Below are 18,358 nucleotides of genomic sequence, written 5' to 3' on the forward strand. Positions count from 1 at the left end.
AACCTGAAGACATCATTTTAACCAAATAGTTACTATATGCTAAGTGATAGTGAGTTCAAGGTTACCTTGACCGCAGGGATTCTGTGTCACTCCTCAAAGTATGGAGCGATGCACTATACCCAACAGTGGAAGTGGTCATACCAGTAATTTATAAGAAAGCTAGGCATGCACCTATTTATGTGGACGAAGAAAAGATCTTACTCTAGCACATGGCGAAATGCCTAATGTCATTAAGCATACCAGAAATAAAGATTATTCTAGGTGGTTGTTTTGCTTTTGTTTAGGATAATAACTAAGTCCCTTACCCATTCAATTATTCATAGAAATTTATAACACCATTTTAATACCAGGTACTTTTTGGGTGTGTCACAACAGAGACAAAAGCTTCCCAAGGTTGTAACTCCTTCCCACCTCATGTCCTAGCTGTCACCCAGTCATATTCGTAAGCACTCTCTCTATCTGCAAACCCTTGCAGAATGCAGAACGTTCCCCACACTTCCAAACCTCCATATGCCCTCGTGCTCCTGCACAAAATGCTCTTCTCTCTTTTCCCTCCAGGAAGATTTATCTCTTTCTCTGTGATGACCTTTTTGTCGCTTCTTCCCATCCTTGATCAGAGAAAGAAACTTTCTCTTTGACATGCATATAGCTGTCCTTTTTATACTTACATGATAATGATAACCCTAATGATTACAAGTGTTTGTGCGCTTGCGTTCCTTTCCTAGAAAACTGGAAAGACAGGGATGTTATCTTGTTCATCCTGTGTCCATGACAAATACTGGATATTCTACTAAAGGAATTACCAAATGGTCCCTTGCTTGCTTCAGGTGGTCAATAAGCTGATGGAGCTACCATGGGTCAAGCCCTTTTGTATATCGTATTTATTTGTAAAGTTGCCTTCTTCTTTCCTTTCCAATTATTCAATAGATCATAATCTGCTCTTGGACAGGGAGCTATACTCCCTGTGGTGTCCAGTAAAGGGCTCTGCATGTGGTAAGTACTCAATTCATAATTATTGAATTGCGTTTGAAAAGCCCTCCACCAGATTTCCCTGTACTTTGAACTTCCACAATGATGATTTAGTTGCAGGGAGGGGAAAGGTCCTGAAGGAGGTGTAAAGAAGGAATTGAGAAACTTCCCAGGACAACCAGTTCTCCTTTTATTATTTCCTTAGCTGTCTCCTGGCTGCCTATCTACTCTGACTGACTAATCCACAAACTTGGACAGAGAATGGACAGTGAACTGTTAGAGGAAAAGCCATTCCATGCAGTAGAAGCTCTATAGGAATAAAGTAAATAGAATTTTTTGCTGGCAGAAAAATGCAGAAGAAAATTGTTGAACACATTCATTCAAGGAGCATCTAGTAGAAGAGGAGGCAGGATCAGAACAGGGCTGGGGGAAGGGGCGCCGTCAGCGTGAGGCAGTTTTGACAGTGTGTGGTGGATACTCTCTTTGGTATGACTAATTGAGAATTGATTGTGCATGCAGAAAGGTTATGTTTTATTAAGGGAAACCTTTTTTCCCTTTTGTCGTTATGAAATCCGCTCTTCTGCAGATGTTATCCCTTCCCATACTAAACCCTCATTAATTTATAATTCACCACATTGCTTTAAAAGTGCTGCACAGATTTCCTGTTTCCCTCACATACCGTGCTTCTAATAGAGAAAGTCAAGTAGGATATAGGTTGAAATGATGCTTGTCTTGAGGGCTGCATGCCAGACTTGCTGGTGCCAAAACATTTCAACAATCCTCTCTTAGATCATCGTAAATGTTTCAAAGTGCCATTTTGCAGGCTCATGGAAGTGAATTTGGGCTCTAAAACAACTCTTTAAATATTGACTGTAAATTGACTCTGTTTTTTGAAATCTGGAGTCAAAGCAAAATGGTCTCCTAGTGAGACCCTGTTAATGTTGATGATAGAAACAGTCAGAGGGAGAGAGGCACAACTTTATTCAATGCAGATTCTGAAGGCAGGGGTAATAGAAATGGTGAGAAGGGAAGAATTGTCCCTGGTCTCATCCTCATTCTTTTCTCTGCTGGTAAATTTGACAGAACTTGGGAAATAATCGGATATACATATCTAATTTCTAATTGCCCAACCTGCCACTAGTGAAAATAGAAATTGAAGAAAGAATAGCATTAAGATCTTTTTTCTTTGAATTTCACTTCACAGATAATATCAGAAATAGGAGGATAAATTGATAATTTAGGTTATTTTAAAAATTTTTGCCAGAGGGCATCTGAATTTGCAGGACACACACACACAGAGAGAGAGAGAGAAAAATAATTTATAAAATGTTGTAAAGTATATGAGTATTGGTCAATAAATGACTGATCTGGAATTTCTTTACATTAAAATTTCTTTAAGCTATTATTAAAAAAATTAAATTCCTTTAGCTAAAAGCAAATGACACTTGCATTTTATTTTTTTTAGTTCTCATTCAAAACAATAAAACAACTCTAGTCATATTCAGAATCTACGTTCAGTCAAGAGCTCTGTAACACCTTGCCCTCTACACATGAGTCTGTCTTTTTAGCCAATTCCAACTTAGAATGATGAGTAACCATGACTCCATCCAATTTTCCACATGACATCTGTGGCAGCAGAGGAATTAACAGGGCCTCTCTACTGGAGTGCTGTCCCTTCGATGGAGCTGAAATTTTTATATGAAAGTCACTGACACACGAATTCAGTCTGGACTCTGCAGCAGGACTAGAAGCTGCCAGGGCTCAAATGCTGACAAGGCGATGTTTCTTATCTCCAGGATTTCAAGCCCTTCCCCTGTTAAGCTCTGCTCCTCCAGGCTGGCAGGGAGCTCTCCTATGGACAAGGGAGTGACAGACCCTCTTTGATGATGAGCAACCACAGGGACAGGGAGCAGGCTCTGGCTATTCATTGAGCTGCACAGCTGTGGCAACTGGATCCTGCCTGAGTATCAAAAATGGGGGCAGGGCTTCAGTGTAGGCAAAAGGGAAGGCGGTTTGAGTACAAATGAACTGCTTTTGGCTCTTTGAATTTCTCTTCCTCAGATGCCCTGAGATTTAAGATCCATCCTTTATTGTACTGAAACTTGGTAGCTGAAAAATGGCCACCTTCTCTGGAGACTCAAGTGAAAGATAGGATAAAAAATAAGGTTTGCCTGCTGTGAAAGACATATTTGCACATGTGAATATTTTGATGGGTCTTTCACATTAATAGTTTTATAGCAGTAAATCTTCTCTTATGAAACCTTGTCTCTTGATAAACATCTTCAGTGGCATTATATTCTCTGCTTGACTGCTGGTTGGGTGGGATGACAGTTAATGATTCAGTGAACTTTTTCACCTTCCTGTGAACAAAACGTTTGCATGTTTAACGAATAAGCTGTTCCAATCTTGAAGGGATGCAGGCATGTTTTCTGGGCATGTTAAAAATGACTTGTAAGAGAATCAATAGCAGGGGGCTATTTTCCAGCCATGCAAAACTTGAAAGCTCGTAAAGAGTTAACTCAACTGTACAAATGAATATGCTAATCAGTGCATAATTTAAGTCTGAAGAAACATATTTATTGTGTCCGCTATTTGATTAGATGGCTTCAATGTTCAATTAATCAGTTACCTTTCAATATCATTCCTGAGAGCTGCTTAATTAATGTGTTGCACTGCAGCCCTGCTCATTCTGCTAGCTATCCCTCGCCCCATTTCAAATGACAAAACCCAGGAACTGAGCCACATAAAGACTTTATGTCAGTGCCAGGTGAAGGTTGATAAGTGGCTGGCTTTTTTCCTTTATTAGGTTAATCAAACCAATCGGCCTTATAGGACTTACATTTGTCAGAAAATGTTAATGGGTTGAAACTAATGAGAAAGAGAGGAGAAAAACCACCAAGAGAATGGTGGCACTGTTTGTATATCACGAGGCTCTATACTACTTTCATTAAACAGATTGTCCTCTCCTCTCTTTTCAAGTGATAAATTTAAAACAAACTGCTAATTGAGACAGTGGTATTCATAAGCTTATGTGTACAGTGATATTTTCCCAAGGTCTAATCTTTATAAGAAAACATTTATTAGATAGGATAAGTTCATACTATGAAAAGGCAAGATATAAATGGCACACATGAATAACAAATATAAAAGTATAAATGGAATGGCATAAGAAGTTACAAATGTCAATGAGTAAATGCAAATTGAAGGCCAGTTGGTGGCATGGTGGTTAAGGTGACTGGATCCCACATGGCCAACTGCACAATTTGAGTCTTGGACATATGGCTTGAAAACATGCCCAGCTAATGTACATGCTTGTCCAAAATCCCAAGAGGAGGATGAAGGAGAAGGAACTGAGGCATAGCCATCCTCCCTAGGGGATAATGTCTCACTTTACCTCTTTCTCTCTGTCTGTCTCTGGCAAGGGCATGATTCCTGTAGCAAAACTGGGGGGAAAAATAATGCAAATTGATACTGTTAACTTGTTCACTAAATTGAGCTCTTATCCCAAGAGGAGAATGGAGAAGAGATTCTAGTATAGCCAACCCCCTGAGGGGTGATTTCTCTCTCTCTCTCTCTTTCTTTCTCTCTCTCTTCTTTCCAGGTGTCAGAGCTGGAAGAGCAAGGAAGGAAGGGAATTTTGGATTTGGCAGGGGGTCAGGATAGACGTGATAGGCCATGGCAATGCTATGGACAGGTGCAAGGGCCTTGGGTCCCTCTGGATAGGTATTAGAGACACAGGAACATGCTTACATTACAATCAATGAAAACATGACCACGCTGGGCATGGATGCATACATGTCCCAAACCTCGACAGGATGGAGAATGGAGAAGGGATTGCAGTGGTATAGCCAACCCCCTGAGGGGTGCTTTCTCTCTCTGTCTCTCTCTGACAAGCACACGTTGCCCTATGGCAAAAATTGTCTAAAAATAAAATGACTTCAGTGTTATATTGAGTGCAAGGCTGCCTTCCCTGCTGTTTTTCTAGATATGCTCAGCAAATGGATGTTCATAGTTTTTCTAGCAATTGTTGATTCAAGCTTGAATAAGATTTATAAATCAACTATATAGGGTTTTCCTGACTACTACTTATATTTTACATGTGGTTATTTAATCAACTGAAACTCATTCAAGTACAGAAAGGTGGTATGTGTCTTCTAAATATGAATGTAGTAGCATGCATATGTAGACTTTTAGCTATGTTATGTTAAAATAAAGCTATTTCTAAGACAACCACATGAAAGCTTTTGTTTATAATCACCTTTAGGGGAAAAATTTCTACTTAGGCCAATTCTTGTACTATCTAAAGGTTAAGTTTAATCATAACAATGTACAAAATTTTTAAATTATCTGAGAAAGCAAAATGCTTTCTTATATAAAATATGCAAAGTTTAAGATTTTCTTAATGACTTAGGAGCGAGTGATCATCAATACAAATCCCAAACTAGTGCTCTCAAGGGCTATTTCTGGTATCTAGGATCATTTGCCTTTCTTCTAAATGTTACTACTACTGTGACCCTTCTCTCACCAGTAGAGTTATTTACTTATCTATATTCTGCTTTATGCTAAAGGATTTAATGTTCCTTAAAACATATTCTTTTAAAAGAGTTGTAAAACTAAAGTTAAGAGAATGAAGACATCAGCATACAGATGACTTTAGTAAAATCAATAATATCAGGCTAGGCATGATATCAGTACACATAGTGTGTGATATAAGGTGCTGTCTATTTATTGGAGGAAAGCTCTTCTGACTTGCCCAAACTATAGGGAGATGTTATATGTGCTGGGTATTTCTATGTTCAAAGATACAGAGAAACACTTTCCAGTGTCTTCTCGTCTTTCTGCATGCTCGCCATTCTACTTGACATGTCCTTCCACTTCTATCTTGGCTAACTTGGAAATCCTTCATCCTTTTCCCAAGTGGCATTGTCAGGTAACCTTTCTCTGTTGGACCATTATCTAAGACATATCACTGTGACTGTACGTGCACAACACTGCTATAATTGTTTGGTGATCTTTCTCTGCTGTGGTTTTGAAAGCTCCTTAATGGCAGTGTTATTCACTTTTGTGTCTTCAAAACCTAGCTCAGTATCTGAAAAATTATAGATAATCAGTAAGTATAATTTAGATTAATGAAAAGGTACTGGCAGTGTGCTGAAAAACCTAAACAATGTACTCATTACAGTTTGTTAGAACTATTTTTTTTTTAAACTTTCCTTAGTATATACTCAATTTGGGGGAAAAAAAAACAACATTATAGTTAAATCAACACAGTCCAGTCAGATATCTGCAACTAGAAATCACTTAACTCAAGATAATTTTTAATGAGTCAGAAGGATTGAAAATCATTATATAACCTGAAGACATCATTTTAACCAAATAGTTACTATATGCTAAGTGATAGTGAGTTCAAGGTTACCTTGACCGCAGGGATTCTGTGTCACTCCTCAAAGTATGGAGCGATGCACTATACCCAACAGTGGAAGTGGTCATACCAGTAATTTATAAGAAAGCTAGGCATGCACCTATTTATGTGGACGAAGAAAAGATCTTACTCTAGCACATGGCGAAATGCCTAATGTCATTAAGCATACCAGAAATAAAGATTATTCTAGGTGGTTGTTTTGCTTTTGTTTAGGATAATAACTAAGTCCCTTACCCATTCAATTATTCATAGAAATTTATAACACCATTTTAATACCAGGTACTTTTTGGGTGTGTCACAACAGAGACAAAAGCTTCCCAAGGTTGTAACTCCTTCCCACCTCATGTCCTAGCTGTCACCCAGTCATATTCGTAAGCACTCTCTCTATCTGCAAACCCTTGCAGAATGCAGAACGTTCCCCACACTTCCAAACCTCCATATGCCCTCGTGCTCCTGCACAAAATGCTCTTCTCTCTTTTCCCTCCAGGAAGATTTATCTCTTTCTCTGTGATGACCTTTTTGTCGCTTCTTCCCATCCTTGATCAGAGAAAGAAACTTTCTCTTTGACATGCATATAGCTGTCCTTTTTATACTTACATGATAATGATAACCCTAATGATTACAAGTGTTTGTGCGCTTGCGTTCCTTTCCTAGAAAACTGGAAAGACAGGGATGTTATCTTGTTCATCCTGTGTCCATGACAAATACTGGATATTCTACTAAAGGAATTACCAAATGGTCCCTTGCTTGCTTCAGGTGGTCAATAAGCTGATGGAGCTACCATGGGTCAAGCCCTTTTGTATATCGTATTTATTTGTAAAGTTGCCTTCTTCTTTCCTTTCCAATTATTCAATAGATCATAATCTGCTCTTGGACAGGGAGCTATACTCCCTGTGGTGTCCAGTAAAGGGCTCTGCATGTGGTAAGTACTCAATTCATAATTATTGAATTGCGTTTGAAAAGCCCTCCACCAGATTTCCCTGTACTTTGAACTTCCACAATGATGATTTAGTTGCAGGGAGGGGAAAGGTCCTGAAGGAGGTGTAAAGAAGGAATTGAGAAACTTCCCAGGACAACCAGTTCTCCTTTTATTATTTCCTTAGCTGTCTCCTGGCTGCCTATCTACTCTGACTGACTAATCCACAAACTTGGACAGAGAATGGACAGTGAACTGTTAGAGGAAAAGCCATTCCATGCAGTAGAAGCTCTATAGGAATAAAGTAAATAGAATTTTTTGCTGGCAGAAAAATGCAGAAGAAAATTGTTGAACACATTCATTCAAGGAGCATCTAGTAGAAGAGGAGGCAGGATCAGAACAGGGCTGGGGGAAGGGGCGCCGTCAGCGTGAGGCAGTTTTGACAGTGTGTGGTGGATACTCTCTTTGGTATGACTAATTGAGAATTGATTGTGCATGCAGAAAGGTTATGTTTTATTAAGGGAAACCTTTTTTCCCTTTTGTCGTTATGAAATCCGCTCTTCTGCAGATGTTATCCCTTCCCATACTAAACCCTCATTAATTTATAATTCACCACATTGCTTTAAAAGTGCTGCACAGATTTCCTGTTTCCCTCACATACCGTGCTTCTAATAGAGAAAGTCAAGTAGGATATAGGTTGAAATGATGCTTGTCTTGAGGGCTGCATGCCAGACTTGCTGGTGCCAAAACATTTCAACAATCCTCTCTTAGATCATCGTAAATGTTTCAAAGTGCCATTTTGCAGGCTCATGGAAGTGAATTTGGGCTCTAAAACAACTCTTTAAATATTGACTGTAAATTGACTCTGTTTTTTGAAATCTGGAGTCAAAGCAAAATGGTCTCCTAGTGAGACCCTGTTAATGTTGATGATAGAAACAGTCAGAGGGAGAGAGGCACAACTTTATTCAATGCAGATTCTGAAGGCAGGGGTAATAGAAACGGTGAGAAGGGAAGAATTGTCCCTGGTCTCATCCTCATTCTTTTCTCTGCTGGTAAATTTGACAGAACTTGGGAAATAATCGGATATACATATCTAATTTCTAATTGCCCAACCTGCCACTAGTGAAAATAGAAATTAAAGAAAGAATAGCATTAAGATCTTTTTTCTTTGAATTTCACTTCACAGATAATATCAGAAATAGGAGGATAAATTGATAATTTAGGTTATTTTAAAAATTTTTGCCAGAGGGCATCTGAATTTGCAGGACACACACACACAGAGAGAGAGAGAGAGAGAGAGAGAGAGAGAGAGAGAGAGAGAGAGAGAGAGAGAGAGAGAGAGAGAGAGCAGAGAGAGAGAGCACGAGAGAGAGAGAGCAAGAAAATTCTCGCCTGGGGGACAGTCACACCACAAATCCTTGTTCTCCATTTGTTCCTTCCTTCAGGAGTTTGAACATGTGCCAGGTGTATTTTTAAGTCTCTGGATCAGGGGCTCAGACCACACCTTCAGCCATGTGGGATGAAGCCACTTTAACAACCATGCCACCAGCTGGCCCTAGATGTATTTTTTTTTTAATGTGAATATACTTAATATGAGATATCTAAGAGATATATAGATAAGGGCCTCATATTATTTTAGAGACCACCAGTAAATTTGGAGAGTGTGTGTTTGTGTTTGTGTGTGCATCTGTATATATGCTTATGCACCTGTTGGGGTGTTTATAAAACTGGATTATCGTGAAGAGGTTAAAATCTCACATATTCCCCGGATTCCAGAGAGAATAAAAAAAGCAAGCGAAGAGGGGACTAACAGGAGCATTTTCGATCCTAATGGTGCAGTGGCTTTTCAGCTCTGGTTGATCACTTCCGAACAAGAATACAGGCCCCCTGTGACCAAATCTTGTATTTTTACAGAAGAAACAAGAACTGTGTTTTTCGTCCTGTTTTGTTTTGTTTTCCATTAAATCTGACTTGAATATCTGCAATCAACTAAAAAATTAAATTTTGTGATGGGCAAGTACAACACATAATATGAGACAAATTCAATCTTACAGGGTATAAATTTGAGACCTCTGGGTTAGTTTTAATGGGAGAAAAAGTCCTATGTTAAGGAATTTAGGAATGGCATGAAGCATTATATAAGTCCAACAAAATGTCAATGGAAAAACAATGGCTGAGCTTTAACTAGAACGATGTGAAAAGTGGAACTTTCCCTGAAACTTGAAGGCTAGGTGGCTATCCTTGGCAATGAACCAGGGAGAAACAGAGAGAATGCCTTGGGCAAACGGTGAATACCTTACTCTGAGGAGAAACAAAGAAAGGACCATAGCCATTTCTTCTAAATCCTAGCACATCTGCTCTTCTGTGCTCTACCATCTCCTATTTGATACAAGATAAACTAGAACTGTTCATTCATTACGCAGATGTTTATTCAGAACCTACTATGTGCCAAGAACTGTTCTGGGTCCTGGGGTACAATGTCTGTGATGGATTCAGGTCAAATTCAAGCCACTCTAGTTGCATTTTAATTATTCTAGAAATAAGTGACATTACTACAGAGTTTCCATAATCCTCGGGAAATATAGTCAAAATATTAATATTTGAACTTGGGAGCTCTACACCACACTTCAAATACTTGATCAAATATTTAGTAAACGAGTATACAACAGTACCATGTTTATAAAAATGTGTAAAAATATTAGAAATGAGTAACCAAACTAAAAGAGCAGCTTGACGAGTTAATGCACATTTCATTCAATGACCGTTGAGTGAACACGTATCATCAGGTCAAATGTTAAGATCAGTACAAGCAGCGTCTTTACTTTGCATCTTTGGCTCTGATATACTTTGATAAGGTGGCAAATGGGTTTGCAGAAAGAGATAGGTAAAGGAAGTAAGAGAAACAACTATTTTTGGAGAGTGACTCTAGTATGACCCCCAAAGGTCTTTGATTATATAAATATTGTATATAAAATTTCATTTTATTAAGAAATTACATATTATTATAAATATTAAACATATTTGGCTTCTAGTTTCAGCAAACACATATCTATATCTATATAAACATACATTCATATATATAAACATACATTCATATATATAAACATATATATACACACACATGTATGTGTGTCTATATACATACACACATATATATGTGTGTGTATAAATATATATATATATATGTGTGTGTATAAATATATATATATATGTATATATATATATATATTTAGGTTTCTGCCATAGAGCACATATGCTCACCAGAGACAGAGAGAGGGAAAGTGAGAGAGAGAGAAAGTGAGAAATCACTCCCTAAGGGACTAGGGCCTATCTTCCATTCTTTTCTCAGAATTTTGGGCAAATACACACCTGGTATGATTTTCAAGCTACTGGGTCAGGGACTCGAACCACAGTCAGCCATGTGGGAGCCTAGCACCTTAACCACCATACCACTTGCTGGCCCCCACCTTTATATTCTTTTAAAAATATGAACAGTCTAGTTTATAATTTGAATATGTTCTATGTCAAAGGACCCATCTCTGGAAGTTACAATATAATACCTTTCAAAATTAATTACCCTAGTAACCAACAACTATGAGTAAGTTAGTCCTGGGCAGGGTGGGGGATAACCACTCAGGCATTTACTGCCCTCGTGAAGTAAACTGCAGAATGTAATGTTAACACAACATTGGTATTGATGTTTCAACCTCAGAATTACATTTTAAAAACGATCAAACTGTTGAAAACCATGCCAAAAGCATTAGTTAAAGTCTAGGTAGCTTAATATAAAATATGTACTTACAAAGCTTGCATTGCCTAGTGACATCCAGTTCAAAAAATACTATATGGCTGCCCTAACCTTTGATTCGTTTCTCACAGTCTTCTTCTCCAGGCTCTTTTCCAAGACACACAGAATATTAGCTGTGCACTCTCTAAATTTAACTCGAAAATTGAGAGAGATCAGATCCATATATATAAGAAAAATAAAGTGTCAGCCTGACCATCTTCAATCTGTATCTTGGATATTATTTTTTAAAGCTACACTTCCATAACTGGCATACTACATAACAAATATAATGCAATTTAACCTCATTTTGTGTGTACTTTTTACAAAATCATACTTTAATCATGAAAAGAGATACAAGTCAATATGCACTTAATAATTTTGAGTTAAAAAAATGGATCCCCCAAAGGAACATCCCGGTATTTGAATTTTAGTCGTATTTCACCTCCCTCAGTCCTATTTCTAGTGTGTCAGCACAACATTATCTTGGGTAGCAGCCATTACAGTGGTTTTTCCTCTAATGCTGGCTCTGTTGTATACATTTTACTGCCTGCCCTGATGGAATTTTTATCTTCGCAAATGTGTTTCCTAATTCATCTTTCTCTGTGTACAGTAAACTTTAGTCTATATGCTAAAATGTTGAAAGTTATTGCTACCTTGAGGTTATATAACTTTAAAAACAGAATTCTCCACAGTGAACAACTTGACTTACTTTCTTATGACGTTTTTATGAAAAAAAAATAAGACTTTCTTGCTCTGTTTTTGAGTTTGCAATTTTCAAGAATTAGACATTTGGAATGTTTTGAGAAAAAGAGGATTATTCAGTGGGCACCTATATCACAAGGCTACTCTAATTCTCTTGAAAAGTTAAAATTTGCAATTACTTTTTAAAATCTTTTGTCAGCTTTCGGAGATAACACAGATGTTTCCTTTATTTTTTTTTTTCTTTTTCACAGTGAGTGTGCTGTAATATGTCACTGTGGAATAGTGAGACAGTGGCTTCAGAGATGCAATGAAGCTATGTGAAAATTTTGAAGATTTGTTTTGTTATTGGATATTTCCCCTGAAATCATTTAGCCAATGGAAGGAATAAAATTTCCTGTGGACTACAATTTACTTTATATGGATGGTTGGCAGTTTCTGTAATTTGCATCTTTCTTAAAGAAGGTTTATATAATGCACAGATATTTTATTCACTGCAGTCAAGAATAAAAGTAAAATAACAAACTGTGCCACTCATTTTCTCATATTTAGTGCCTGTGAAATGTCTGCTGCTCTCAAAGAACCAATCTGGAAACTTCTATATCAGTTTTAAGTGGTACATGGAACAGGGGACAGTCATGACTCACAGTTGAGTGTGTGTTTTTTCTAGTCCACCTAGATTATTAGAAACTATCGTTAAAATTGGATTTTTAAAAAATCAAAACTTTCAGGGACAGCAGATGGCATAGTGGTTAAAGTCTGAACTTACACAGAGCTGACCTTGGTTCAGGTCCCAGACCTGGTGGCTTGAAACTCATGCCAGGCACAAGTGTATGAATGCCCAAAATCACAAGAGGAAAATGGAGAAGGGATTGTGATACGGCCATCCCCCATGGGGAGTGATTTTTCACTTTCTCTTTCTTTGTCTCTTTATCTCTTCAGTGAGTGCACACACCCTATAGCAAAAATCTCTCTTAAAAAGGAGAGATCAAGGGACCAGCAGTTGGTGTAATGGCTGTGTCGCTGGACTCCCATGTAGTTGACCATAGTTCAAGTCCTGGATCTGGCAGCTTAAACTCATGCCAGGCACGTGTGCGTGTGTGCCCAGGATCCCAAGAGGAGAATGGAGAAGGGATTGCGGCATGACCATACCCCCTGGGAGGTGATTTCTTGCTTTCTGTCTCTCTTTCTGGCAAGCGCACACGCTCTATAGCAAAAACTTATCAAAAAAAAAAAAAAAAAAGAGAGAGAGAGAGAGATCAAAACGTTCACTAAAAACTTCTTCAAGAGATCTTTGACTCTATGAAATGTAATATAATCGCTAAATAATTGAAAAAATTAATATATTAATAAAATATTAACTTATTAGTATTTTCAAATTATACATAATCCTGGTTCTCAAAAGGATAATATTTCTGTGTACAGAATTTTTAGGTTAAAGAAAAAAAGATGGTTAACAGAAAGAAGTGTTTTCTGTGTAGCAAAGAAGGCAAGCACATCTTAGTCCAGTATGTTCAAGTGAGGGGACTAGATTTTCCTTTATTTTCTCCTTTATAAATGTAAGCACATGAGGACAAAGACTTGCTTTTCATTGCATTGGATGCCCTTGGAATAACAGATTTTTTTTTAACTTTATAGAAAACGGTATTTATCATCAAAGGAGGAAAAAAAAAAAAAAGCTCTTATCAAGGAGTAATACTTCCCAGAAGAGGTGACTGCATTTGCTGATTAATAGGATTTTAATATGAGTACTCTGATTGTCTTTGCAAAAGTAGCTGCAAATAATATTATAGTGGAAATAGTTGGCAAGAGACAAAAGTATAAGGGAATAATTTCTGGAGGTTATATCAAAATCCTGTGCTTTGAATATTTTTGGATATAACTTATATATAGCTCTTATTGGTAGAGTTGAACCAGTGTTGAGATACATTCAACAGTGAAGCCAATAGCTAGTCAACAAATAAAGCATCTTCATCACTCCAGCTGGTTCCGTCATGTCCCCTTTCTAGTCAATCTCTCCTATCATTTCCCATAACCGGTGTTTCCGTTTCTGTTATTGTATTAGATTAGCCAAAATCAGTCAAGGGCAAGATGGGCTCTGCAAATGATAATTAGAGTAGAGCAAAATATATGTAGAAAAAAAGGGAGAACTGGTGAGGGAAATGAAATGGCAGTTACTACAATGAAGACGTTTACATTTACTAGTTATTCGTGGATTGATGAGCTTGCTGCCAGTTTGAGCATGATGTCAGGAAGTAGCCATCTTTAGCACACACCTTGGTGCTCATTACAGCTTTGAAGAGGTATTTGGTTTATCTGAATACATGCCTGACAATCTTCCACATATTGAGGACATTTTTCATTTTAGTTTCTACTGCTACCTTTATTATAAATAAGCATTAAAGTCATTCGTTAATGAAATCATTTTTTAAAACATGATATTTGGGGAAGAGTAGGTGGCATGGTTGTTAAGGTACTGGATTCACATAGGCCTGATCGGGTTTGAGTCTTGGATCTGGCAGCCTGAAAATCACGCCAGGCATGTGTACATGCATGCTCCATATCCCAAGATGAGAATGGAGGAAAGGGGATTACAGCATGGCCATTTCCCCTTGAGGGTGATTTCTCATTTTGCTTCTTATTGTCTCTGTCTCTCTCTGGCAAGCATACATGCCCTATGAAAAGAGCAAAAAAGAGAGAGAGAATTTTTGCACCTTTAATTGTACACAAAAGTATCTTTATTATAGGTTAAGCCTGACCAGGGGTCTAGACTACTGCATATTACCAAAGCTAAATACTTTCAAAGCTTGACCAGGAGTCTAGACTACTGCATATTACCAGAGCTTAATAGTTTCTGACTTTAAACACCAGGAAAATGCAAGAAGGCAGTTGTCCTTAGAAACTCAACTGTACAGTGTCCATTAACAAAGCGATGCCAGTTTGTAACTTAACTGTTCCATAAAATACTGATTTTTGCATTCATCTTCTGTTGAAAGCAGTCCTCATACATAGTCTCTAATATCTATTTTTTACACATTTCTTTCACCATTTATTTATTGGCCTTTAAGTTTCAGCTCCAAGAACATGGTGACCGCTGCCTTTTTACTCCTACTCCATGGTTATGTCCTCAATTGGTCATTCAGGGGAAGCCACTGCCCCTGTGAGTCCACATTCTCTTCATTTTCAATTTTCAATGTTTCTACTTTGTAAGTGTCTTTCTGGCATCTTGAATGCTTTTTCAAGAAACTGTGAATGAATAAGCCAGGGTGACTATGCTTTTAAGTACAAATAGCAAGCATTTCAGCAATTAGGGCCAGAGATCAGGCAAAGTATTCTCTCTCTCTCTCTCTCTCTTTTTTTTTTTTTTTTTTTTTTTTTAGTTTTTTTTTTTATTTTAAAAACAGAGAGACAAGAGAGATAGAAAGCAAGAAATCACCCCCAGGGGGGATGGCCAGGTCGCAATCTCTTCTCCTCCATTCTCCTCTCGGGAGCTTGGGCATGCACGCACACTCCCCCAGTGTGAGTTTAAGCCACTGGGTCTGGGACTCGAACCACAGTCGACTACATGGGAGTTCAGCGGCATAGCCATTACGCTAACTGCTGGTCCCAGGCAAAGTATTCTTTACCACTGTGCCATCTTCATATTCTTATTTAACAGTTACCCATTTATTAAGGCTGCATATGAATTCTCCCTGTATAATAAGTGTTTAAGTGCTTTTCTTGTATTCATTTGTTTTTTGTGACTTCTAAAAAAATTCCTTCTTTTCCCAGCCACATTAGTTATCAAAGCCATTCTTTTTCATGTGCCAAGATGTTGCTCTAAGGTTAAGGTGTCCATCCAACTTAATCAAGAGGTGACTGTCCTCTGATATCTCTGAGACATGCAGAATAGAAAGGCTATAAACCCTAAATGTTTAGAACATTGTTTCAACACATATTAATTAGTGACAAATGACTTGAATTGATTCTATCTAGATCCAGGTCAAATGAGCAAGCAGATACTTGACTCTTTAGCCTCCAATACTAGAAGCCTTGGCTGTTAGATTTTTTCCACCTGGAGGCCTAGTGTCTAATCTCAACAGCTTGAATGAGTTAGACTTTTGATTTTATCATTTCTGCATAGGGTGCATAGGCTCTGCAAAAGTGATTTGCACTAAGCAAGCTCATCAGAAACTGATTTATAGAGCAAAATGGCATTTTATCAATTTGTAATTAGAATAAAAAGAGCACAAGCTTTGAAATTGCACAGAATGGTTTTAATTTCAACCTCACCAAAGCTATGTAACTTTGGATATGTAATTTAATCTCTCTGAACTTAATTTTTCCATTTGTTAAATGAGTATAATACTCTTCAAGACTCTAGTGAGAAGTACATAGGCTATATGCCAAAAACTCATAGGAATTTCCCTGGAATATACTAGGTGCTAAATAAATCTTAGTTTCATTTTTTTCACTCCTGTTGAGAACAGGAATGTATATTGAATAAAAGTTTGGAACACTTGTCTGTAGATTGGTGCAAAATGGCAATCTACAGATAAATAATTGTTTTATGAACATAGGATCACACAAAGGATGATTATTTTTATGTAGCTGCAGTTGCATATGCTACTAAGACGTTGTTTACCACCAACTAGAATCATATGAGAGGCCCAGGCTTGATTCCTGGATCATCCTAACAGCTGGACATGATGGCATGCAACTCAGGGAGGATGAGTCAGGATGGTGACACAGTGAGACCCTGTTGTAAAATACCCAAAGAAATAAGTAAATGGGTAGGCTAATAAAAGAAGATTACACTTAGGAACAATTGAAGTGAGGAATCTTATTTTGCAGAATACCACTGTGGCTCTTGTAATATTATACATCCTGTGATCATCAGGGGCTTAGACATCTCATAAGACTGATTTTCTCATTTTTCATTCTTCACATTCAGTATTTCAGTACTAAAGTCTGTAAGTGGAAATTGCCTGTTGTCCCATGAAAAAGTAATGGGAGTTTATGCCAACCTGCAAGAAATTTAGGTGTGGTGTGGGATACAGGGAATAATACAATAATTAAAATAGAATGTGCCGATTTCTTCACTGAGACGTGTGTAAGTGTGGTAGGAGAACAAATTGGAGGTTTAGGAGACGAGGAATGCCCAATCCAAAGTAAGCATGAACCTGAAAGGTAGCAGGAAATAATGAGATAACCTTTGACCAAATTTTTGAGCTTACTGCTTTCTTTCTCTGACACTACTATAGGTCCAGATATATAATTATAAGAGATGTTATAAGATCACTTTGTTAATGACAATAAAGACAAGTTAGGACAAAATTCAGTTGGTTAGCCATTTATTCTTTTGTTGGCTAGGTAGTAATGCTAAGATCCAAGGCATAGTTAAGACTGTTCTAACCCTTCCTATAATATATAATAAAGTATTTTTTAACAGTCAGACTGTATCTGTAACTTTAACCAGTACCTATTCATTTATATTGATATTTGAAAAAGGAATAAAAATATTCATCATTTTTACAGTCTGTTAACATTACTAGAAAATTAACCCATGAATATGTCATCATGAAGAAGATTGTTCCATGACCCTGGTAGGCAATGCTCATGAAAGGTTGCTGATAGAATTTGCTCTTCCATTTTTATCCCTTTCTGAGAAACAGTTCCATATACCAGGACTGAACAGGACCATAAACAATGACCAAGAGTACATAAAAGTAGTGTTTAGTTTAGTATCATATTGTGTTTGTCCTCAGAATGTGAGCATGGCATATCTGAACGCGTTTGTGTTTATTTAAATGGATGCTGTATGTTCATTGCAATCTTTTATTTCAGATATTGTATTTTTCAGTGTTCGAATTTTATTGGGCTCTTTTATATATTTTTTATCTTTCCTCTTTGTTTACTGATCTTGAGCATAAAGGTTTATGGTTTTGAGCATAGTTGCTATTTCAATCATCTGTGTCTGAAAAGAGCTAGTCTTTTGTGATTGTCTTTTCACTACATGTGAGCAGCCTTATTATGTTTTTCAAATTTTTAGTATTTCTGAATTGTATATCAGATATTGGGAATGATTGTAGAGATTCTAGATTCTATAATATTTCCCCAAATAGTGTGGTTTTGGTTTGTTTTCTGAGGCAAGTAATTCAGAATGGTCTCTCTACTACTCTAGGTAGTAGCTAAAATTTCTGTCCAGAGCTTTAAGACTCGTTGGTTTTCTTACTTTCTTACTGTATAGTTCAGAGTTTTGCTTGATCTTAGACAAAGTTTATAAATACCATTTGCCTTGCTTCCCCTCTCAGCTTCCTCTTTTTCTGGATTTTCTCCTCACTCCCCATGCTGTTTTCATAAGCCAGTAAAATTATAGACCTTATCATTTCTCATAAAACTTGAAGGCACTGGAGAGAGACCAAAAGCAGAGAGTAGAGAAAAGTCTACTGTCAACACTAGAAAAAGAGAAGAGCACTGTGCAAGTTTGGATGCGTTTCCTGGTTTTACAGGATGGCTGAAGGCAAGAAAGAACATCCTACATGTACATATGCATTTCACAGTTTGTAGTTTACTGTTTTGCATG

The 18,358-nt window shown here is 37.4% G+C and overlaps 1 protein-coding gene across 3 annotated transcripts in view; it reads left to right on the plus strand.

Moving 5' to 3' along the window:
* The window catches only part of ALCAM (activated leukocyte cell adhesion molecule), a 230,507-nt gene that overhangs the window by 84,862 nt on the left and 127,287 nt on the right, over window positions 1-18,358 (plus strand). The window lies entirely within an intron of this gene.

This window comes from Tupaia chinensis, unplaced genomic scaffold (genome assembly GCF_000334495.1).
Source record: "Tupaia chinensis unplaced genomic scaffold, TupChi_1.0 Scaffold000174_1, whole genome shotgun sequence".
Taxonomy (NCBI): Eukaryota; Metazoa; Chordata; class Mammalia; order Scandentia; family Tupaiidae; genus Tupaia; species Tupaia belangeri.